Source organism: Vitis riparia, chromosome 11 (genome assembly GCF_004353265.1).
Source record: "Vitis riparia cultivar Riparia Gloire de Montpellier isolate 1030 chromosome 11, EGFV_Vit.rip_1.0, whole genome shotgun sequence".
NCBI classification, from domain to species: domain Eukaryota; kingdom Viridiplantae; phylum Streptophyta; class Magnoliopsida; order Vitales; family Vitaceae; genus Vitis; species Vitis riparia.
The window spans coordinates 12,301,291-12,327,215 of record NC_048441.1 but is presented as its reverse complement, the minus strand read 5'-3'; the positions used below and the strand labels follow the sequence as shown (position 1 = coordinate 12,327,215).

At 32.7% G+C, this 25,925-nt stretch overlaps 1 pseudogene; it reads left to right on the top strand.

The window, feature by feature from the left end:
- The first annotated feature begins 20,258 nt into the window (after positions 1-20,258).
- LOC117924765 lies at positions 20,259-25,169 on the top strand (annotated as a pseudogene).
- Positions 25,170-25,925: the final 756 nt, after the last annotated feature.

Sequence of the window (25,925 nt, the reverse complement as noted above, 5' to 3'; positions counted from 1 at the left end):
AAAAATTCTTGGTAATGAAACTCAAACGAGAAGGTGACACATGGCCTAAGCGATTGTGCCAGAGATCAGTGGAAGAGATGACGAGATTGCAGGTTGGTTGGTTTGTGGATGAGGAATGGTTGGTTAAAGATTTCTCCGTCGCTAGTGCCACCAAATAGTATAGTCCATCACGTTGTTTACCCAAACCAATCGTCCTCCTCGTAGCCAGATCCTGCAAAATACACCAATAAGGGAAAAACGTCACTGAACAATTTAAACCTCTTGTCAAAAGACTAACTGATATCAAATCAACTTTGAATGTAGGCACAGATAAGACATCATGCAGATAATAGACGGAGTTCAGAGGCAAAGTCTTTTTCGTAACAATATTCGATTTTTCTCCACTAGGCAACAATACGGGCGGTAACGAGCAATTTTTATCTTTATGCAATAACTTAGAGGATGAAGTAATATGATCTGTCGCCCCACTATCAATAATCCAATTGCGGGAAGCGACTTTGGACAAACCTGGCTTTGTTATCGCATTCACTTTGGAACTAGAGTTTTCATCTTGGTTATTAAGAAGTGACGAAAGTTGCTTGAGTTGGGCTTCTAACAATGCAACTGCAGGTTTCCCTTCATCTGCCTCAGAAACTTGGTTAGCCGCAGAAAAACTTTTATTCCGATTTGAGTTTGAGCCTAAGTTCATTCTTGTTTTAGGATGGCCTGGTGGGTATCCATGTAGTTGAAAACACTTTTGGACCCAATGACCCATATCTCCACAATACGAGCACTGAGGGCGTCCTCTTCCACAACCCATGCGGCGCCGATCTTGATCAAAAAATGGTATGCCATCTTGTCCTTGAGAAGACCGATTCACCTGGAAATTTTGAGAACCAGAGGGGCGATCAGTCGGTTCCATCCTTCTGGTGTTCGATCAATCTATTCCGTCCTTCCAAGTTGCCGAAGACTTGCCGTTGTTGCACACGGCCATAGCAGCACTTGTGGCAGATTCCGCTGCTGCGTTCGTCGAAGTGAGGAGGCGTTGCTTTTCTTCTTGAGAGATAGAGGAGCATGCTTGGCAGACAAAAGGGAGAGGATTCATCAGGAGGATTTGCCCGCGAATAGCACTGTAAGATTCATTCAAACCCATCAGAAATTGCATCAATTTTTGTTGATCTTGTTGTGCCCCATGTGCTGCAGCGTTGTAGGAAGCCAGTTCATCCCACAGGCCTTTCAATTTTGTGTAATAGGCAGAGACAGAGAGTTGTTCTTGTCGAAGACAAGCAATATCTCGCTGAATTTCAAAGATGCGAGACGCATTACTCTGAGAGAATCGCTCACAGAGATCTTCCCAAACTTCATGAGCAGTAGAATAATAGATTACACTATCCGCAATTTCTAGATTAAGAGTATTGACGATCCAGGAGTGAACCATGTCGTTACACCGTGACCAAGTTGCATAACCTTCAGGATCAATTTCTTCTGAAGGAGCCTTGATCGAGCCATTAACAAAACCCAATTTGTTCTCGGAATTTAAAGCTAGAATCATAGCCCTTTTCCAAGCCGAATAATTGTCTCCATTCAAAGATTTGGAAATCAAAACCAAACTTGGGTGATCTGAATGGTGAGTGAAATAGGGATTGGAGAGATTTGCCTTTGAGAAATCCGTAGGAATCTCTGATTTTGCCATGATGATTGAAGAAAAGAGATGCTACACAAGATATTAGAGTGCAGTAATGAATCAGGATTTTAGTCCTGCTCTGATACCATGAAAAGAAGAAGAATTGGCTGAATTAATATTATTGATGTTGAAGTGTGTATTTATACAAGGAGGTTTGAGATCTTTTTCTACAAGTCAGGAATCAGCTTACCATATTCTAGACTATCCAACTATAAGTCAGGAATTACAATAGGAAAACTAACATATACAGATCATCTATTCTTAATATGGAAGATTTAGGAAGATTGACTTTCCAACAATAAATATTTCTCTAAAGTTACATGCATAAATCATAAGTAAGATATGATGATTCACATAATTGTTTTTATATTTAAAATCATTTTTAAGTTATTTAATTTTACCTTATTAAAGTAGAGATTTTTAAGAATATAGGCTTAATAATTTAGTATAATTTATTAATTTAAATTTTAAAACTTATTATTTAATGTTATGAAAGTGAATATATGGGACTTAACAATTTTTAAAACCTTTTAACATGTTTTAAAGAATGTTAATACTTGGAATAAAGAAAAATGTTTTAAGATATTAATTTTAAAAAAAATCAATTTACATTATTTTAGGTTATTAAATAGGAGGTTCTCGATTTTACTTTGGCATCAAAGTGCACTTAATTAAAAATTACTTCAAAATAAAATGGATTAATTTAGTGCACCCCTAATTTGATAAACAATTGTAGATATACAAATTTTAGTCAATTAAAGCATCGTTAAATTGATCATTAAAATCATGACTCCTTGTTCAATAAAATTTGGATGGGACAAGTGATCAATCATACACATTGACATATGACAAATTATTCAAAAGATGACACATGGTAAAGTTTGAAAGGCTACAAAATCAAGTCTTATAAAATCAAATCAAATAATTAAAGTCAAAATGGAATAAAAAAGATATATATATATATATATATATATATATACACACATATATAAAATGAATTTCTCAATTGAAGTAGAAAGGGTATTAGAAATTAATATTTTTCTTATTAACAAATTTACTAGATGAAGGAGACAAGCTTATAAAATCAAGAAGTCTAATTATTTTAATTAAGCAATCAAATATCGGGGATTTCAAATTCCATCCCCTACCTGTTAAGATATGGACTTATATATCTAACAATAATTCATGACTAAGCTATTCACCTCTTACAATATTTGTTTTCTGTTCGTTCAAGAGTATGGGCCACATATGTGTAGAGCCCAAACGCCATCACGAGTCTTAGATGATGGGCCTAAGACTCGTGAGGCCCAATAACCCAATGGGTATGGTCCCTAAGGCAGAATGGTATAAAAGGTCAAGGGTCTGTTCATTTTGTAATATCACATTTTTTTTAATAGAACAGAACCCTAATCTCTCCCGCTTCCCATTGCCAGAGAGAATCCAGTGACGGTGGTTCCCCTCCTCAGCCTTAGAAGATCCATACATCTCAACCAAAATTCAAAAATGAATTCGGGTATGTTCCATGTGAATAAATGTATGTTCTAAATGAATTGATAATAAAGATGTATGACAGTGGTTCCCCTCCTCAGCCTTAGAAGATCCATACATCTTCAACCAAAATTCATAAATGGATTCGGGTATGTTCCATGTGAATAAATGTATATTCTAAATGAATTGATAATGAAGATGTATGACGGTGGTTCCCCTCTTCAACCTTAGAAGATCCATACATCTTCAACCAAAATTCATAAATGGATTCGGGTATGTTCCATATGAATAAATGTATGTTCTAAATGAATTGATAATGAAGATGTATGACGGTGGTTCCCTTTCTCAGCCTTAGAAGATCCATACATCTTCAACCAAAATTCAGAAATGGATTCGGGTATGTTCCATGTAAATAAATGTATGTTCTAAATGAATTGATAAATATATCCTGCATATGTTTTGGTGATAATGGAGATCAAAGATATATATATAACAATTGCTATCAGAGCAAGGTTTCGATTCCATTTTCACCAAAAACAATCTTTAAAAACAAAAACGAAAGATCCAAGGGAAACAACAAAATAAATCTGGGCCATTTTGGGCACTGTAGGCGTTCATTTCAGGTGCATTTCAAGCACCATTTAGGCGCCATACCTGGTGCTATTTGGAGAGCCATTTCAGGCCCACTCCAGATGTAATTCAAGCGTCGATTTTCCATTGTTTCGGCGCCGTTTTGGTGCTGTTAGGTGCGCCACTGCAGGAGACATCCGCCTTGCATTCCCTCCAGACGCCGTTCTTGGCGTCGTTTGTCGATTGAAACGTCATTGAGCGACGACTTTCAGGCGCCGTTTTGGCGCCGCGGGTGGGGCTGCGCTGTTTTGGCGCTGCTGGTGCACCACTGTAGGGCCGCTGGTGCGCCGCTGCAGGGTTCCCTGCAAATGTAGTCATGGGTCTCAAATGCATCCTATTTTATGGCATAATTTAATAATAAATAAATAAATAAATAAATAAAAATTGTATGGGTTTATGCATGTAAAATAAATGCACTCTCTAAGCTTTTTCAATAAAGGACTAGTGGTTTGATCATTAATATATATATATATATATATATATATATATATATATATATATATATATATAGATATGCTTTTGGGAACATCACCAAATAAAATTATGGGTGAGCCATAGTCCAGTAGCCTAGAAACTATAAGGGGTGCAATACCTGAGGAAACACAAGCCAAGGCATTCTTGGACCAAATAGCAAACCGATTCGCTGCAAACGAAAAGGTTGAGATAAGCATTATTCTTAGTAAGCTTGTCTCTATGCGGTATAAAGGGAAAGAGAATATAAGGGAGTACATTATGGAAATGTCTAATCTTATGACTAGACTCAAGGCACTGAAGTTAGAGTTGTCGGAAAACATACTCGTGCACTTGGTCTTGATCTCTCTGCCTACACAATTCAGTCCATTCAAAATCAGTTACAACACTCAAAAGAAGAAATGGACTTTGAATGAGTTTATTGCTCAATGTGTACAAGAGGAAGAGAGATTGAAACAAGAGAAAATAGAAAGTGCTCACTTGGCTTCCACATCTCAGGATTTGGTGCCAACAAGAAAAGAAAGAGGGACAATAAAGGAAAACAAACTGCAATTTCTGAGACATCAAAGCAGAAGGTGCAGAAGAAACAAGATAAGGAGATCACTTGTTTCTTTTGCAAAAAGGTTGGTCATATGAAGAAGACATGTACCAAATACGCTGCTTGGCGTGAAAAGAAATGTACACTTCTCAACTTTGTTTGTTCATAAATTAATTTAGTTGTAATGCCTATTGACACTTAGTGGATAGATACGGGTGCAACTACTCACATAAGTGTCACTATGCAAGGTTGCCTAAGGAATCGAATGTCAACTGATGGTGAAAGATACATCTATGTGGGAAATGACAACAAGGCTGCAGTCAAGACTATTGGTCTTTTTATACTACAGTTGGACTCTGGATGTACTTTGGATTTGGAAGAGACTTTTGTAGTACCGTCGTTTAGATGGAATTTAATTTCTATTTCATGTCTGAACAAATTTGGATATTGTTGTTCATTTAGAAATGGAATGGTTAGTCTTTATCTAAATTCAAATGTTATTAGTATAGGTAGTCTAATAGACAAATTATATAAATTGAACATAAAGGCCACTAATGGAAATGAAACCTTGCATTCAAGTAATTATGGCATTAAGCGAAAATTAATAAATGAAAATTCATCAATGTTATGGCACAGGCGTTTGGGTCATATTTCAAATCAACGTATTCAAAAGCTTGTGTCAGAAGGAATTCTTGATACACTTGATTTCTCATACTTTCAAGTATGTATAGAGTGCATTAAGGGTAAACAAACAAATATGAGGAAAAATGATGCCAATAGGTGCAGTGACATCTTGGAATTGATACATACGAACATTTGTGGTCCATTTCCTACCCCGGACAACAATATTTTATCACTTTCATTGATGATTACTCGCCCTATGACTATCTTTATTTGATTCATGAAAAGTCTCAATCATTGGATGTGTTCAAGAATTTCAAAGCTGAAGTTGAGAACCAACTAAGCAAGAAAATAAAGATCGTCAGATTTGACCATGGAGGTGAATATTATGGTAGATATGACGGATCCGGTGAACAACGTCCAGGGCCATTCGCCAAATATTTGATGGAGTGTGGTATCGTTCCTCAGTATACCATGCCGGGGACTCCGAGCCAAAATGGTGTAGCAAAGAGGGGAAACCGTACTCTTAAGGATATGGTAAGAAGTATGATCAATCATTCCACCTTACCAGAATCACTTTGGGGCGAAGCCATCAAAACTACAGTTTACATTTTGAATAGAGTATCAAGCAAAGCAGTAGCCAAAACCCCATATGAGTTATGGACTAGCAAGAAACCTAGTATTAGGCACTTGCATGTTTGGGGTTGTCCAGCTGAAGCTAGGCCTTACAAGCCAAATGAAAAGAAATTGGACTCTAGAATAGGGAGCTGCTATTTTGTAGGGTATTCTAAAAGGTCGAGAGGTTTCAAATTTTATGACTCCTCATCTAGATCCTTCTTTGAAACGGGTAATGCTGAGTTCATTGAGGATGTTGATTTAAGTGGAAGAGAATCATTAAGAAATGTGGTATTTGAAGAGGAATCTGTTAGTATTCCTACGATTGGATATGGTCATATTATGTTTGATGACACTATTTAGAATGTACAGTCGATAACAGAAATTCAAGACACACCTGAAATTTCTCCTGCTCAAGTTATGGAACCGATTCAAGTTCATGAAGAGATAACTTAACAACCTCAATAACCTCAAGAACCTCAAGTACAAGTGCCACTGAGGAGATCCACTAGAGAAAGGAGAAGTACAATTTCAGATGATTATGTTGTATATCTCCAAGAACATGAGTTTGACATGGGTCTAGAAGACGGTCCAATTTTAGTTAGTCAAGTCAAACAAAGTTCTAACTCTGAAAAGTGGATAGAAGCCATGAAGGAAGAGATGAAATCAATGAAAGACAATGGTGTTTGGGACCTAGTAGAGTTGCATGAAGGTGTAAAACCGATTGGTTGTAAATGGATTTTTAAGACTAAACGGGATTCAAAAGGCAATATTGTTAGGTATAAGGCGCGCCTAGTCGCAAAAGGTTTCACTCAAAAGGAAGGCATTGATTATAAGAAGACCTTTTCACCGGTTTTGTCAAATGACTCCTTTAGAATCATCATGGCACTTGTAGCTCATTATGATTTAGAGCTGCATCAAATGGACGTTAAAACTGCGTTTCTTAATGGTAACATTGATGAAACAATATACATGGTGCAACCGGAGAACTTTGAGTCTAATGATTCAAAGCAACTTGTATGCAGATTAAAAATATCCATATATGGTTTAAAGCAAGCATTTCGACAATGGTACCGAAAGTGTGATCAGGTGATCACTTCGTTTGGTTTTAAGGAGAACACCATTGATCAATGCATATACCTCAAGTTCAGTGGGAACAAATTCATTATCTTGGTGTTATATGTTGATGATATTCTACTTGCGAGTAGTGATGTGGGACTTTTGCATGAAACCAAGCGATTTCTATCTAGTAAATTTGATATGAAAGATTTTGGCGATGCATCTTTTGTGCTGGGTATACAGATCTATAGGGATCATTCAAGAGGTATGCTTGGGCTATCACAAAAGGCCTACATCGATAGAGTTTTGAGTAGATTTGGCATGAGCAATTGTGCACCAGGAGACACGTCTGTGGCAAAAGGCGATAAATTTAGTTTGCACCAATGTCCAAAAAATGAACTTGAGAAGAAGGATATGGAAAGGTTTCCCTATGCCTCGGCAATAGGAAGTCTCATGTATGCACAAGTTTGTACACGTCCGGATATTGCGTACATTGTTGGAATGTTAGGCAGATATTTGAGTAACCCAAGTATGGATCACTGGAAAAAGCCAAAACGGGTTATGCGATATTTACAAAGAACTAAAGATTATATGTTCACATACCGTAGATCCATTCATTTAGAGATCGTGGGATATTCAGACTCCGATTTCGCAGGATGTCTTGACAGCAAGAGATCCACTTCAGGCTACATCTTCATGTTGGCTGGAGGAGCAGTTTCATGGAAAAGTGTTAAACAAACACTTATTGCTTCTTCCACCATGGAGGCAGAATTCATAGCTTGCTACGAGGCATCAAACCATGGGATATGGTTGCGAAATTTACCACTCGGTTGCGAATTGTTGATGGGATTGAGAAACCATTGAGAATCAACTGTGATAATAAAGCGGCAGAATTGTATTCTAAGAACAACCGAAGTTCGTCAAAGTCCAAACACATTGACATCAAGTTCTTGGTTGTGAAAGAAAGAGTTCAGAGTCTTCAAGTATCGATTGAACACATAAGCACAAACTCCATGATTGCGGATCTACTCACTAAGGGTTTACCACCCAAAGTATATCATGAGCATGTCACACATATGGGTGTTGTACACATTGATGATGTGCTAGTATAGTGAGAGTTTGTATTTAGATTTTGTGTTTGTTTTCTTGATGTGATATTATGTTATGTTATATGTACAGACTTTGTTTTTTTAAAAAGACTATTGTGTTTGAACACTCTGAATTAAAATGACGACTTTTAGAAGCGGTTCAGCATCAAATGTTGAAAGTGGAATTTGACTATTTTTAGTCATAAAGTAGGACCAATTGGAAATAGACATATTAAATATCACATTCTATGTAATTTCCATACTACACATCCATACTTGATCCATGTTGCTTATTTTTTGTTAATGTTGTGATCATTGATGGGTCTAGTTAAATTATGATTAACGAAGGCCGCTTTAATCCTATGTTAACATAATTAGTAGACCAGATTGTTTAAGGATATTAAGATAGAATAGCAAGATGAGCTCAATAAAGTACTATCATGAACATTGTTTTGTAATATATGTGGTCCAAGTGGGAGATTGTTAAGATATGGACTCACATATCTAACAATAATTCATGACTAAGCTATTCACCTCTTACAATATTTGTTTTCTGTTCGTTCAAGAGTATGGGTCACCTATGTGTAGAGCCCAAACGCCATCACGAGTCTTAGATGATGGGCCTAAGACTCATGAGGCCTAATAACCCAATGGGTATGGTCCCTAAGGCAAGAGGGTATAAAAGGTCAAGGGTTTGTTCATTTTGTAATATCACATTTTTTAATAGAACATAACCCTAATCTCTCCCGCTCCCATTGCCAGAGAGAATTCAATGACGGTGGTTCCCCTCCTCAACCTTAGAAGATCCATACATCTTCAACCAAAATTCGGAAATGGATTCAGGTATGTTCCATGTGAATAAATGTATGTTCTAAATGAATTGATAAATATATCCTGTATATGTTTTGGTGATAATGGAGATCAAAGATATATATAACAATACCTTCACTTATAAATAAGAGTGACTAGCTCCTTATTAGACCAAAGTTGGGTATTATAATTGTTAGCATAAGGTTTGAATTAAAAAGAAATAATTATTTATAAAAATATTATTTGAAATTGAATAATTATATGTTTGTGTACTCTTAATGATGTCATCATATGCATGCTATGTGTTGCACTTTTCTAAAATTCATGTTTTCCCATTTTCTTACATTATTTTTCCTAATGGTGCTTTAAATTAGAAATGCTCTAAATTTGAGCAAACTTTTATTTGAAAAACATTTTCAAATGAAAAAATGGGAGAAATAGTATAATGATTTTATTTTACATATTTCCACCGAAAATATGTCATGCTTAATATTCACATTTGTAAAATCATTTTTAGTTAATATCATGATCCATTCGCCATGCCTAAATGAGACTTTTTGTTGATGACAAAAAGAAGTAATGGCAAGTTGCTAACTTGAGGAAAAAGTAGTACTAAATTGTTAATATTGTTTTAGCAATGCTATCAATATTAATGCTATGTACAAAATGATTATATACATGCATGCATCTTGTTTATTATTTTTTCGATTGCTATTGATCTTTGTGTTATTTATACTTGATTATATTATTTTTTAAGCATCATTAATATACTCCTAAAAGCTCTTAAACTTAAATATTTTCTAATATTAAGGAGCATATATTGAGGGAAAGCAATTTCACAACCTTAGTTTTGTAATCATAAAAAAGTGAGAGATTATGAGATCAAGGTTTGATTAATCTCAATTTTGATGATAACAAAATAGAATTGAGAACTGATAGTTTATCTTAAGTGTTTTTAGGCAATATTATTTCTAAAGTGGGAATCACAAAAAATAAACAAATCAAAAGAAAATCAAGAAAAATGAGAAGACCTCAAAGACCTCTTTGTACGGTTATTGGTACACTAGAATCATGTATTTTATTTTTACTTAAGCACCTAAAATTATTCAAGTGTCTAAATCAATTTTATTCTTTTATAAATTGGACGGAGAATTTTTTTAAAATGAAAACTACCTTTATTTAATAATATTCATAGTTAAAAAAAGTTTTCAAAATGACAAAGAGTTTATTTAGTCGGGTTTTCCTAAGGATTTTAAGTTAAAGATGTAAAAATTGCAAAAACTATAGAGTTCATTTATGCATCTTTTCATGTTTTTATAAAAAAAAAAAAAAATGAGATTGATTGTTTCAAGAATAAAAAATGTATATTTTGACATGTATTTCAACATTAAAAATAATAATCTTAATTTTTCATATTGAAACAATTTAAGTCATTAAAAGTCATTTGTGCATCAATTTTCCATATTCTATATATGTTTGACCAAAATAACTCAACCCATTAGTATTCACTAAACTAGTTAATGTCCAATCGATTTAAGTAGTTACTATTTGCTTAATCAATCAAGGACCAATTGAACCAATGATCAATTGATCGAGCTCTTATGACCTAACAATCACTTTCTGGACCTTTTGCCACCCAATGACTATAGTCCATTCAATTGGTTGGTCGATTTGATTCAAAGTATACCTAACGACTAGTTTAAGCTTTTAACTCCTATTTAAAAACTTCAAACTTTTTGTTTTGCATAAGGAAGATTTCTAAATTTTTCTTAAATATTACTTGAGCCTTAAAGGAGTATTTTTAGAGTACACTTGCTTTCAAATTTATAATTCATCTTAATGCATCATTCAACCTTAGTTTCTTTATATTCCATTTGAGTAAATATTATAAATTAGGATCCTTTCTTCATGTCTATCTCTTGAGAGGGTGTTTTGGAATCATAATCCAAAGGGAATAGTATGGAAATTTTGACTTTTAACCTTGGTGTAAAGGTCCCTTCAAACCATAATCCAAATGAAAAGCTTGAAGACTTGAAAGCCTTAATTGGTAGAACCCTCACTTGTATAGGAGTTCGAGGATAGTGAATATAGGTCGAGTTTGTGTTGAATCTTTATAAAAACTAGTGTTTGTGTTTCTTTTTTTCCTACTCTCTTTATTTATTTCAAAATTTTCTTATATTGATTTTTCTTATATTATTACTTATATTGTCACTTGCATTCTCTAAGTTTAAATTTTCAAAAATGACCATCACCTTATTTACCCTCCCACTATAGCGATTACCTTAAATTGGTATAATTAAAATTTTAACACCATGATTATATATTTATTCCTCATGTCCATTTTCTTCATTTTCTTAATTTTTTTTATATAACTCATTTTTCAAAATAAACAAATTTGATCGTACAAATTAAATTTTTAGTTCAAAAAAGAATATTTATAGTTTTAATATATTGTGTTATTTAAAATAATACTTAACATTCACAAAATATTTTTATATATTTAATTGCATAATGTAATGTTGTTTTATTTACAAATTTTAAATATTTAAATTATGAATATCATTAACAAAAAAAAAATTAAAAGATTACTTACTAAATTAAAAATTATAGAATGATTTCCAAATAATAGTAAATATAAGAATATTGTTTTTAATAACAAGCATTGGAATATAATGAATTTTTTATTTTAAAAAATTATTGAACAACAATATGCTTCTATTCCCCTTTTTATTCTTTAAGCCAAATATATATAGAGCATAACATATTTTAAGATAAGATATGTTAAAATATCATTTCCATTAGATAAATAGTTAAGATATCATATATATATATATATATATATATATATATATATATATATATATATATATATATATATATATATATATATATGATATCTTAACTATATATATATATTCCATTATTTATTGTATTCAATATTCAACCGAGCATGTAATAAGTATAGAAAAACTTATCTGATTTTTATTTTTTTTCATCCACATGGAATATAATATCTCTAAGTTGAAGTTAAGAGATGAGATATACATACTATATGAATTATAAATTTATTTTTTTGTCCACTTTCTTTATTATTATTATTTTTTTGATGTTACTCATTTTTTTAAACAAAATTTTTAATTAAAATAAATTAAATTTCAATTCAATTGTTTTTAAAAAATAGGGGTGTAAACAACCTAAAATAGTTTTAATATATAGTGTCGATACACGACCAACAATGTCCTATCCAACTAGTCTTCTCTGAGTGAATGGTGAACGCACCTATTACAAGGAGTGGTCGGATGGTTTTTCTGGGCACGCCCCTCTGAAGCTTAAATTAGTTTAGGGAAGAAACAAACAAAAATTTGTTGAGGATGTGTTGCGTACTTAGCTTCGGATGTTTGATGACTATTTATCTTCACCAATTTGTAACGTTTTTCATGTGCCTTAATTGTCTTTAATGTCAATCATTGACTTGTGCATAGCGGTTTTTGTACTTTAAAATTAAACATTTATACTCATGAATAGCCTTGATGTAATGGTTACAACATTCAAAATTGTAGTATTTAGTGTTTGCTAGATAGCAATAGATGATATCCGAATAGTATTTCATCGTCTAGCTTCTTATACGGGTAAGGACACACTATACGGAAAAGGGCCCATGCTACACGGATGCAAGGATCCCACATATAGTATTATTTAATTCAATATTTAATACATAATATTATATATATATATAAATATATTTAACAATAAAATGATTATTTTTTAGTATTTTAATAATGAATATTATTAATAAAGAAATAAAGATTAATTACTAAATTATAAAATGTATTAATGATTTGTAAATGATATTAAACGGGAGAGATTTCATTTTTTTAATAGCAAACTTTAAGTTGTAATATATTTTTTATTTGTAAAAGAAATTAAACATTGAAATGTAATAATTTTTATTAATTTTATAAATAAAATACGAGCATGGTATATACCATACCTTATGGATATAATATTCTAAGTTATAATTTCCATCCAATATAAGAAAGAGGATATCATGTCATTTCCTATTCTATCAATCAAACATAAACCATAAATAATTATTAAATTAACTTAATTACTTAATATAACTTAATAATCTTATTTAAATTTATTTTAAAACTTTTAGATAATTTTAAAAACCAATTACACTATCTCAATTTTTATACAATTTGAATGATAAATAAATTTACTATAATTAAAAAAAAAAAAAAAACTATCATTAAGAAAAAAAAGGATAAGACTAAAATAAGTTTTCTTTTGTCCATTTTTTCTCTTATCTCTTAGATAAAAAATTTTCTTATCAAAAGAGAAACTAAACAATATATAAATTGCTTAGATTTAAAATAAATCGATAAAATTTTAAAACATAAATCAAAATTGTATCAATGTAACTACTATTTTCGTCTCATAATTTATCAAATTGTCAATGAAATTAAATTTTATAAATTTTCTATACATTTCTCATTCAGCAAAGAAAATAAATGATACTAGAAACCATAAATTTAGATTGCAAACGAAATAGTTAAAAATTTTCAAAAGTCTATAACTAATTTTGAAAAATAAGAAAAAATTATGATTCAGTGTTCTTTCCCAAAAAATAAAAAACCCAAAACTTAATCAATTAATTTTAATAATGAAACATACATTTCAATCACAAATCCATCAATATGAAAATACACCAATTAAAAAAATAAGTATTAATTTTAAAATTTTCTAACTTTTTTCAATAAACCAAACATAATTAGAAATCATAATTATTATTTAATTATCAATTTCTTACTAATTACGTGTCATGCCCCCAAAACCCATTCCAAGGGCATGACGATCATTTCACACCTCAAGCTCAAAGGTTCAAAGTGGAAACGACACAAATATTCGTATTGTAACTTGAAATTTATCAATTACCAAATTCATGTTCAGAGTAGTATGACAAAATTCTAAAATCTCAAAGTATCAACTTTAAAAATAAATAAAAAATAAAAAAACTAATACATCAACCAAAATATTATTGTCCAAATAACTCCAAACTCAAAATAATTCAAACAAGAATTAAGTTTTAACATCTAAACAATGTCCAAAATAAAGAGAGTTTAAACAAATGTCCTAATAAAGCTAAATTTCCTTCCTAACAGTCACTCCTCACCCGAATTGAGGTTACCTGAAAGATTATCAATAAGAGGTATGAGTTCAAAGCTCAATAAGGAATATTAATACAATTTCATGGATCAAACATTTTCAATCATGCATGCTTGCAAATAGGAGATATAACATATACTTGTTTTCATAAAAACTTTTGAGTTCAAAATACTAATACATTCAAACTTTTCAACAAAACTTTCTCATATCCATTTCAAAACAATTTCTCATCAAAACCAAATCGAATACATTCAAAATATCTTTACTTTGGTTATCGTATGACAAATGGTGTCCAATTAGGTGAGACTTCACAACTGAGTAACTAGTTTCAAATTTATTCCATTTAAGGTGAACAAAACCAAATGTCAAAAATTATAACTGTGAAACCAAGGTTTCGTTAATCTCAGTTTTAATGATAATAAAACAAGGTTTAAAACTAATGATTATATTTCAAGTGTGATTAGGTAAGACGATTTTCAAAGTGGCAATCACAAAGACAAAATTAAGCGAAAGAAAAATCATGAAGAAGAAAACCACCTCAAAGAGAAGTGTTTTTCAAGACCCAAGCTTCATAAGATCTCTTTGTGAGGTTTTTGGTGCACTAGGATTTTCATGCATTACATTCTTTACTTATGCACCAAAATCATTCAAGAGTTATTTTGTTTTATATTTTTTAAAATTGGATAATTTTGTGTTTTCAACAAAAACATGTGTCAAATGTTTTCCAAACTTGTTTAAAAGGTTTTAAGTTGAAAAAATTGGTTGTTGAGCCAAAAACGGCTCAATCGGTTGAACCAGATAAGGAATCGCTCGACTCCCCAGCTCAACTAGTCGAGGGGTGCAAAAAACCTTCTATTTCTTCTAGAACGATTGTTCAACTGATCAAGGTCTAAACAGTAACCGGTCGACCCCCACCTCAATCGGTCAAGGTATGAATAGTAATCGATCGAAGTCCAACGGTCACCTACTAAGCATTTAATGTTAATGGCTAGTCAACCAGTCGACCCCCAGCTCGATCGATCGAACCCCAATGACTAGTTTGACTTTTTTTCTCTATAAAAAGGCTCCAAATCTTCATTGTTTATTCGTTTAACCTTCTTAAACCTTTCTTGAATATATTTGAGCCTTGTGAGAGCGTTTTTTAGTGCACCATTCTTCTAAAACTTTCATATCATTAATGCACCTTCCAATCCTAATTTTTCTTGTATCATTTGAGCTTAAAGTTTTTGTACTAGGATTTTGTGAGATCATTTATTTGTAAATCTTTGAGAGGAAGAATCTAAGTGTGAGATATCACTTAGGGATTCTCAAGTGTGGGGTATCACTTGAGGGGTTATTCAAGAGTGAGGTATCTCTTGAGGTTTGTAAAGAGTGCTTCGAGCCAAAAGTCCAAGAGGGTGAATTAGAACCATAATCCAATTGTATTGCTTGAAAGCTTAGTTTGGAAGCCTTGAATTAGTGGAACCTCAAGCTTGGGATTGAAGCTAGAGAAGAGTGGATGTAGGCTGGTTTGTGCCGAACCACTATAAAATCTTGTGTTTGCATTCTCTTTTCCTTATTCTTTTACTTTATATGCAATTGTCTTTATATTGTTTTATTATATACTTGAATATAATTGTCTCTTACATTCATACTTTTTAAATTTGCAAAAAGAGACCATCACCCTTTTCATTCCCCCCTCTCTCCTTAGGATGATTACTTTAGGTTTGATTAGTCTAATTTTTCTAACAATAACCTGTTGACTAGGGTCATAAGGTCAACTATTATAACTCGTTGACTAGGGCCAAAAATGTCAACAATTATAACCTGTTGACTAGGGTCATATAATCCAGAGTCAAACACTTTATTTCATTAATTTAAACTTACAAAACAAAATATCACATCTCCTCAATTTTTCATTTTTCATAAACAATGAAAATTCTCAAATATACTTTCCATACAAAACACATATTTAATCCATGCGTAAAGATAAAAATAATATTTTTACACATTTCAAAATACAATATAAAAATGAAATTATTTTATTTAATAAAAATCTGCATTAATTTCCCTTACCTTGAAGAAGCGTTCAAAAACTTGAAGTATTTAACTTGACGAATTTACTCCTCACCTGGAAAAATTTGAATTTCAAACTTTAGACTTTCAAACCTTTAACCCTACGTTCTCCAATTCTCTAATTTTTTTGTTAATAGAGTTTTCTAAATAAAGAAGACAAAAGGAAAATCGAATTTATACCAAGGATTATTAATTGTGAAAGGACTCTTTTACCTTTAATGGGTTTAATTAATTAATTTATTTATTTATAATTTACTATTTTGCCCCTAAAGTTTATTTTGGCGTGTGATATCTTCCCCTCCTTAACAAAAGTTTAGTCCTCTAAACTTGACATACATAAATCTTCAAATAATGAGGACGCTTTTCTTTTATCCCCTTTTCTAATTTCTAAGTGACCTCTTGAATACTGAGATTGCATCACTAAACCTTTATCAACTTGGCAATAATAGATTGTAATTTTTTATTTATTTTTTTCTATCACGCACCACATAAGCATAAAACCTTTAACAACCCTTTCTAAGCAAGGAACTAGCCCATAAAGCTAAGATCATACACAATGGTCTAATCACATGTTTTCTGTCAAAACTAAACACATGTTAGTTAGGAATGTGGATAGTCACCTTTTTTACCAAAATAATTAATATAAACATTGAAGGAAACTAACCAATCCATCTCCAAAATCACATCAAAATTCTAATGGTCAAGAATTACTAAGTCAACTAACATCTCCATATAACTAGTCATCATAAGATAACCTCTAAACATTATATTATCCACAATAGAATGTCTCATAGGAAAAGAAACAGTCAAATGAAAGTTTAGGCTACCAACAAGCATACCTAACAAACCAACAAAAGATATAGAAACTAAGAGTGTGTTGAGTTTTGGTCAATCAAGGCTCTAACAATAAATTGCAAATTCGAATAGTACCTGTCACCACATCAGAAATGGCTTAAGCATCTTGATGAGTCATAGCAAACATCCACCCTTAGACTCTAGGTTTCTGTTTATCCTCCTTATTATCCTCCTTAGGCTTTCCAATCATAAACTTCTTATTCTTTGGAAAATCACAAATCATATGTCTATGTTTCCCACAATCAAAGCAAGCTCCAAACTCTTTATAGCAAGGCTTACCTCAATGTTTCTTACCACAAATAGAACAAGTCAAATTTCAATTTTGCATTGTTTCCCATTTATTCTAACTCTCAATTGAAACGAACCTTTTAGTTCTTTATTATCATGGGCACCATCACTCCTACTCATTTTCCTTTGTTGTTCTTTGTACTGTTGAAGCTCTTTATTATCCTTTTCCCCTACAAGGGCTTTATCTACAACTTCTGAATAGACGCTAAGCTTCAAAATAGATATTTTGTTCTTTAGATGGGGTTTCAATCCATCCTAAAACTTTAATGTCTTTTTCTCCTCTGTAGCAATCAATTGCGGAACAAAACATGATAAATCTGTAAATTTAGCCTCTTATTGGGCCACTGTCATATCCTCATGTTCCAAACGAACAAACTCTCTTACTTTTTGTCGTCTAACACTATCAAGGAAGTACTTTTTGTAAAATGTCTCCTTAAATTGTCTCCAAATTATAGGTCTCTGATCCTCTAAAAGCCTTTTGGTCATATGTCACCAATGATATGCTTCTTTATCTAATATAAATGTTGCATAAGAGGCTTTTTTCTCCTTAAAGCAATTTATAACATCAAAGAATTTCTCTATCTTAAGAATCCAAGCTTATGCTTCCATTGTGTTTGAATTACCAGAAAAGTAATGAGGACCTAACTTCTCAAAGTCATCAAATGAGCTACCTTTAGAAGATGAGTGTTGTCCAAGAGCTTGAGTCTCAATAGCTCTAGTCTGATACTCAACCAAACTAGCTAAAGTATCAAGATACCTATAAAGCTCTTCTACATTCATGAGAGGCAAACCCTCAAGTGGAGGAGGTTCATCATTATTAGTCTAACTATTTTGGGAAGATGTTGTTCTTCTTGGTGCCATGTTGTCCTATAAAGCATTAGGTATAATTAAATTAGTCACTAAGAAACCAATTAAACAATTTAGATTCATAAGGAAGAATAGGTATCTATAGAAGATGAAACTGAAACTTAAACTAATGTGTCACTCATCTATCCCCAAAGTAAACTAAAATAAGTTCCCAACAAGATCATAACCTAATGCTCTGATACCACTCTGTCATGCCCCAAAATCCACTCCAAGGGCATGACGATCATTTCACACCTCAAACCCAAAAGCTCAAAGTGGAAACAAAACAAATATTCGTATTGTAACTGGAAATTTACTAATTACCAAATTCATGTTTAGAGTAGTAGGAAAAATTCTAAAATCTCCAAATATCAACTTTAAAAAAAAAAAAAAAACTAATACATCAACCAAAGTGTTATTGTCCAAATAACTTCAAACGAAAATTAAGTTTTAACATCTAAACAGTGTCCAAAATAAAGAGAGTTTAAACAAATGTCCTAATAAAGCCAAATTTCCCTCATAACGGTCACTCCTCCCCTGAACTGAGGTTACCTGAAAGATTATCAATAAGTGGGATGAGTTCAAAGTCCAATAAGGAACATTAATACAATTTCATGGATTAAACATTTTCAATCATGCTTGTAAATAGGAGATATAACTTATACTTATTTTCATAAAAACTTTTAAGTTCAAAATACTAATACATTCAAACTTTTCAACAAAACTTTCTCATATTCATTTCAAAACAATTTTTGATCAAAACCAAATCGAATACATTCAAAATATCTTTACTCTAATTATTGTATAAAAAATGGTGCCCAATTAGGTGGGACTTCACATTAAGTAACTAGTTTCAAATTTATTCCATTTAAGGTGAACAAAATCAAATGTCAATAATTATAACCCATTGACTAAGGTCATAAGGTCAACTATTATAACCTGTTGACTAGGACCATATAACATCAACTATTATAACTCGTTGACTAGGACCGAAAATGTCAACAATTATAACCTGTTAACTAAGGCTGAAAATGTAAACAATTATAACCCATTGACTAAGGCCATATAATCCAGAGTCAACACTATATTTCATGAATTCAAACTTACAAAACAAAATATCATATCTCCTCAATTTTTCATTTTTCATAAACAAAGAAAATTCTCAAATATACTTTCCATACAAAACAAATATTTAATCCATGCATAAAGATAAAAAATAATATTTTTACACATTTCAAAATATAATATAAAAAAAATTTCTTTTATAAAAATCTGCATTAATTTCTCTTACATTGAAGAAGCGCTCAAAACACTTAAAGTATTTAGCTTGACGAATTTACTCTTCACCTAGAAAAATATGAACTTTAAACTCTAAACCTTCAAACTTTTAGTCTTACGTTCTCAAATTCTTTGATTTTTGGTTAATAGAGTTTTTTAAATAAAGAAGACAAGAAGAAAATCTAATTTACACCGATGATTATTAATTGTAAAAAGAATCTTTTACCTTTAATGAATTTAATTAATTAATTAATTAATTTATAATTTACTATTTTGGCCCTAAAGTTTATTTTGGGTGTTACATTACATATTTAATAATTATAGAAATTTCATTATGGTATAAATTCTAATATTATGAGATATTTGGAAATATTGTTTTTTTCTTTCATATTATTATTTTTTAAATTAAAATAAGAAGAAATAAAATATTTAATTTTATAGATTTTTTTTCATATAGTGATTATTTAAACATTTATTCCATTTCCTTTTCTACAATAATAATAATAATTAAAGACACACAATTATAATTTTTTATGAAATTGAGAATATTCCGACTCGTGGATTGTCACATGGCTACGACCATTCATATCCCATTCAATTTATTCTCTATCAAAATTCTCCCCGGCAATAACAAGCTAAATTAGCAGTCTATTTTCCTTATCATTATGAGCATGTTATGAGACACGTGACTAAATTGCAGGCATTTGATCACTAAGCAAAAAGGTCAACGTCAATCGGACGGTGCAAAAACAAATCATCATGCAGGCTTGTGAGTGATGGTGGGTTGTTTGGTGGGGGCGTAATCAGGAGTTCAGAGCGCGGGCAAGTAGGCTATGTTGAGCGCGTGGTTCCACGCGCCCACCCTATTTATCCACTCCGGTTCCTCTCCTTCCTCTTCGTCCAGTCGCTTGCCCATGGCCACCTCCGTTAGAATTGCCGTCGTCGGTGATGTGGTCAGTTCTCTCGCCTTCAAAGCCCTAGGGTTTTATGTGTTTGTACCCGCTTTTTTCTTTTAATTTATTTGTAAATATTTGCTTGCCTTTTTTCTTTCGTCGATGAAATTTGAATTTTGAAGCATGACGATTGGAATCTACAAGAAGACACGAAGGCCCTTCAATTTCTGCAGGTACTTTTCTATTTTTTTTTTTTTTTTTTTTTTGTTCTTCCATTTTTGTTTTTTGTTTTTTTTTCTGTGCTCATTTTTGCTAGTTCTGGTTATCTCTGTTGGTTCTGATGTTAATTTTGTTCTACATGACTGTTTTTCTGGTTTCTTTTTCTGAAAGCAAAAACTTGAAAATGGCGCCAAAATTCGGTTGGAAGTTTGTTTTGGAGACTATTTTCGAAAGATGCAACATGAACAAAGGAAATGCCCTGTAATTGCTGAATGGTGATACATGGTCAACTGACATGGGAATGTCAATACAAATTAGAAAAGAAAAAAAAAAGATTGAATTACTTTTTTTTGTCTCTGTCTCTTTTAACTGTGCAGTGATTTTGTGCTTGGTTGTGTGATTTGAATTTCCCATTTGTATTTTTAACTTGACATTTTTTCTTCCCAAGTATTTGGTTTCAGTAGGTTGTTAAATACAATATTGTTGGATATGTTATATGCATGTTTCTTCCACCAGATCTAACCTCTTCTTTTGTTGAATTGCAGCCAGATTTGGTGCTGTTTACAGGTGGGTATTTTTTATTCTCTCTTTGCTGTTTATCTGCCTGATGTTGTGGTTTTAAGAGTGATGCTACCTTTCCAGATGGGTCCTCCTGGACGACATGATATATAAAATGGCCTGGATTCTGTATAATATTAGTGGACTTGTCATTGTCCATGTTAGATGAGCAATTCAAAAAACTCACCTGGAAAAAGGATCATTCTCTGCTTAATTTAGGATGCTACTCTGGCTCTCCTTCACTTAACTTTCTCCTATTCGGACTGATAAGATGGTTGATCTCCTAAATGGCTAAGCCTATATCTTTTTCTTTCTTATTTTGGTTTTGCTTTTTGTGTGTTTCGTTTTTTTCCTCTTCTGGGCTTTGTCAGGTGATTTTGGTAACGAAAATGTTGAACTCGTTAGAAGTGTTGCTAACTTGAAATGGCTAAAGCGGTTATTTTAGGGAACCATGATGCCTGGACTACTCAGCAGTTTTCTGGAAAGTAAGTCCAAATGGATTGCCCATGGTTTCATATTGCTCCTTATGGTAGGCCATTATAGCAAAATGTTCCAATCATAAAAAGTATGTCTTGCTTGGCTTCTTAACTTGTGCATATAAATAATTTATTTGTAGGTTTCTGATGAATTTATAATGATATAATGAGTTTTGAAGTATGACACAACATTAAAAGACTATTCTGTGAATTATATTTTAAAGGAACTGCTTCTGTCCCTCTATGTACATATATCGAATATTTTGGAGTTAATGAGTCTTGTGTTTTAGTTTTAAGGATGTGAGGTCTAACTTCCATTCTAAATGTTTCATTCTAATTAAATCCTTGATTTGAATATTAGGAAGAAAGATGGTGTTCAACTTCAGCTGGAATGGTGAGCTCATATAATCTTCATGGCTTCAACATCAAGTTTGGAGATTTCTTTCTTGTTTCTCTTACTGCTTTGCTTAGCATTGTTTGCATGTTATCCAATTTTTCTATATCTATTCTAGCTTCCATTTTCTTTCTTGTGAATTATTTTGCTGTAGCTTATGCTATGTCAGCTGTCTTTTTCATTTTCCATTTTCATCTTTCCTTGTCATGTGATAAATTGTATATAAGAGTTGGATCATTATTTATAAAACCATGATTTCTAGTTCTTATTGATCAATAATTGATGCGTTTTGTTGTTTATGAAAATAAAAAGCAGAGCATAATTTCACCCACTACTAGGCCTTTGCCACTTTGATAGGTAATTAGAGATTATGTTTATTAGAAAGCAGGAACAGCCCAAAATACAAGATACATTTGTATAGTAACAGAGGCCAAACATAACTAGCTAAATAATCAGAGTAATGAAAACAAAAGAGCATATTGATAATTCTCTTATGCAGCATCATCATTTATGCTTTTCAAATTATTGTATGGGATACTCTGTTATTGGTATTTCTAGAGATAGATTCCCATAATTGAATTATATCAATTATCAAGGTATTGATCTAAATTTATTATCTTGGATGATGTTGACACATTAATGATATGGTTAATGTAGTTTCCATGCTTAGGCTACAAAGAAGTTGAGGGTTAGGATGGAAGGTTCTAGTCTATAATTCCAAATAGCAATTAATATAGTTTTTCCAAAGAGATTTGTTACCTATCAAAGAGATTCATTAATATAGTCTATAATTCCAAAATACCATTAACAATATTATCCATGAATTTCTTGATTTCATTAATAAGAAAGTAGTTTTTCCAGTTGAAGGTGTGACTGGGGCGGGGGAGGAGAGGACCATAAGCAGTGTGGTTAAGGTGCTCAAAAAGACATGATGGCCTAAGGCATAGCAGAGGACATAGCCATCCATATGAATGCAAACATTTGGTTAAGCTAATCCCAAGAAGTTGGGATTCAGACTTTGTTAAGGGTTCACCAATCTTGGGAGAAACATTTTGCAGTTTCATTTATGATAACAATAATTTAGGAATTCTGGTCCCCATAGTAGATCAAGATGCAACAAAACACTACTGTATATTATATTTTATAGCTTTCATTGTATTATATGTGAATTTTTTTATATGGTTATTTACTACCAGAACATGCCCTTGCAAATTTTGACAGTTTTTTGCTTATTAATAGTTTTATTAGTGTCTTTAAGTTTATTTTGTTATTTCATATGGCTTCAATGAAGATCCATTTTCTTCCAATTTTCACACTTTTTTGCATGATATAATAATTGTCAAGGATATATCCATCAATAAATTTATCTTTTTGTGTTTTTGTTGGTGTACTGCATATTGTGATCAAATTACTAGAGCTGTGAAGAGTTTCAGTTGATGAATGACAATTTTTATGATCAGTCTCGGCAAGGAGCATGTAGGTTATCGGCGTATGGACTTTCCTGTGTTAAAGTTGAGTGTTGTTGGTGGACGCCCATTTTCCTGTGGGGGCAAGCAACTGTTTCGTAAAAGGCTTCTGTCTGCAAGGTTTATGTTAACTTGAAACCAGAGATATTTTCCTATTTGAGCTCATTTATATTCATAATAGCATTTGCGTTGTTTCTTCATAATCTATTGCGTCTTGTAAGGTTCTGTTGTTTTGCTCTGAAGGACTAAATCTAATTGCAGCTCTTCTTTTTGATCTCCTTCATTTTATGATTATGTGATTGCATATGTTGTAGACTATAATAATCAGCATTTGTTCTTAACATTGTTCCATATTGTTCCCTAAAGAAAAAAAGAAAGAATAGATTGTTCCCTCATACATCCAATTCAAACTTTGCTGCAAACTACTGTCAGTGTGTTGGATTCTCCAATATCTTCATATGACATATGGTAGCGTAAAAGTAAAACCACATGGCTTCCTGCAGCATGAAAGTGAGATTCTCAATATGGAAGCATGCATTTGTTCTTGTTCTTGTTGGCTGCATTGCAACTTATTGAAATGGATTCTCCTTTTAGATATGGAATCCATGACATGGAAGCTAGCGCAAAGAGAATCTATGAAACTGTCTTGGGAACACCAGAGGATCATGTTGTACTCTTTCTTGCCCACAATGGACCCACGGGTCTGTCTACAAAAATCTATTCCAATTTGGCTATTTGTCTCCGAAAGGCAAATTATTATTACATATGAAAATATTCATTCTTTGTGCAGGTTAGGTTCTAATATGAATGACATCTGTGGAGTGGACTGGGTGTATGGAGGTGGTGATCATGGTGATCCAGGTACTATCCTATCCATTCTGGCTCTGATTTAGTATAAATTACTTCTTGTGAGGTTTACAGATAATAATGTCATATAAGGTCAAGATAGGTTGCAATTTTCACTGGAAAAATTTTCTGTCCTAGTGAGTCCATTATTGCTCCATCTTTTCATTGGATTACATTATGATTTCATGGTGCCTTGTGGCAAACCGTTATTGGTGACCTAATGAATGTCAAGTGGCCAATCAAGAGAGGAGACAATCATATACTTCATCATGCAGTACATGTGTCTCTTATGAGATGTAATAAATATATTTACTCTGTTATGTTTACCAAAGCATCTTGTGGTACAGATTTAGCACAAGCCATTTCCCACTTGAAAGAGACAACCAAATTCTCCATCCCCCTGGTTGTATTTGGCCACATGCATAAAGAGCTGGCACATGGAAATGGCCACAGAAAAATGATTGTTGTTGGGGAAGACGACACCACATACCTGAATGGGGCCATCGTTCCTCGGGTTAAACTTTGATCAATGAACAAGGAACCAGTAACACAAGTGTCACAAATAGTGAAGCCCCTCCTTTCACACCTGAATCCAAAGGTACAATTCGGGCATTCACTGTGGTTGAGATTCTTGATGGAAGATTGGACAAGATAGCAGAAACTTGGGTTTCAGTCATAGGAGATGAGACCAGAGTAGAACAGGAGATATATTATTTAAAGCGGCATGGAGCTTTCTTCCTAATTGGATTGAGACACTATACATTGTTGTGCCATGCATCAGTGTACTGGAGAGAGGGACGCTTCCTTCACCAACCCATGTATATAATTGTTAAAGCCCTTTAAGGGTGTCAAACTGGTGAACCAAATATGGTTTATGTAGTGAATGGGGAACTGGATTTTAGCATGTAAGCATACAAGTGCTGTGAGGACTACTTTGAAATGACATCATTCCCAGTGTTCCCATAGGTTATTGCTTTATGTTTGTTTTCATCTTATTGTCATCCATTCATATTGGAGACCAGTTTTCTTCCTTTGACGCTACAGTAGCATGGGGTTTTGCTTTTTGGAATCCAGTAGTCTTGCCTATGGAGATTCACTGCTATGCTGATTGAATCCAACCATTATGATAAGAAAAAATGCAGAGGAACCACTGGCTTAAGGTAACTGGTCCTACACATATTCTGAATGAGAAACTTGGAATCTGAGATTGGATGTTTGGGAAGAATGGTACTAAATGGTTATCTTAGAGGGTTGCCTTGATTGGTGCACCAACTTCCAAGCATTCTATGGGCTTTTTGACCCAGTCTTTTCCTTTGGTCTAAAGCTTTCTCTCACTGAAAATTACACTTCGGTCCACATCTTTGTTGGGGGTTCCTAAGACACATGCCTTCTTTTTTGTTGAAAAAAGAAAGTGAGTTTGTGATAATGGGTTCCTAGGTAGGGCACCCACCCCACAAAAGCATCAAAGTGACTCTGACCCAATCCACTTGTGGTAATGAGATGATACAAGGGTCTGTTTGTATTCTACCATTATTATCTCTGTTTTTCCTCCTCTCTTGCTGTCCTTAGGTTGTCTTGGCTCAAGCACATGTTGGTTCA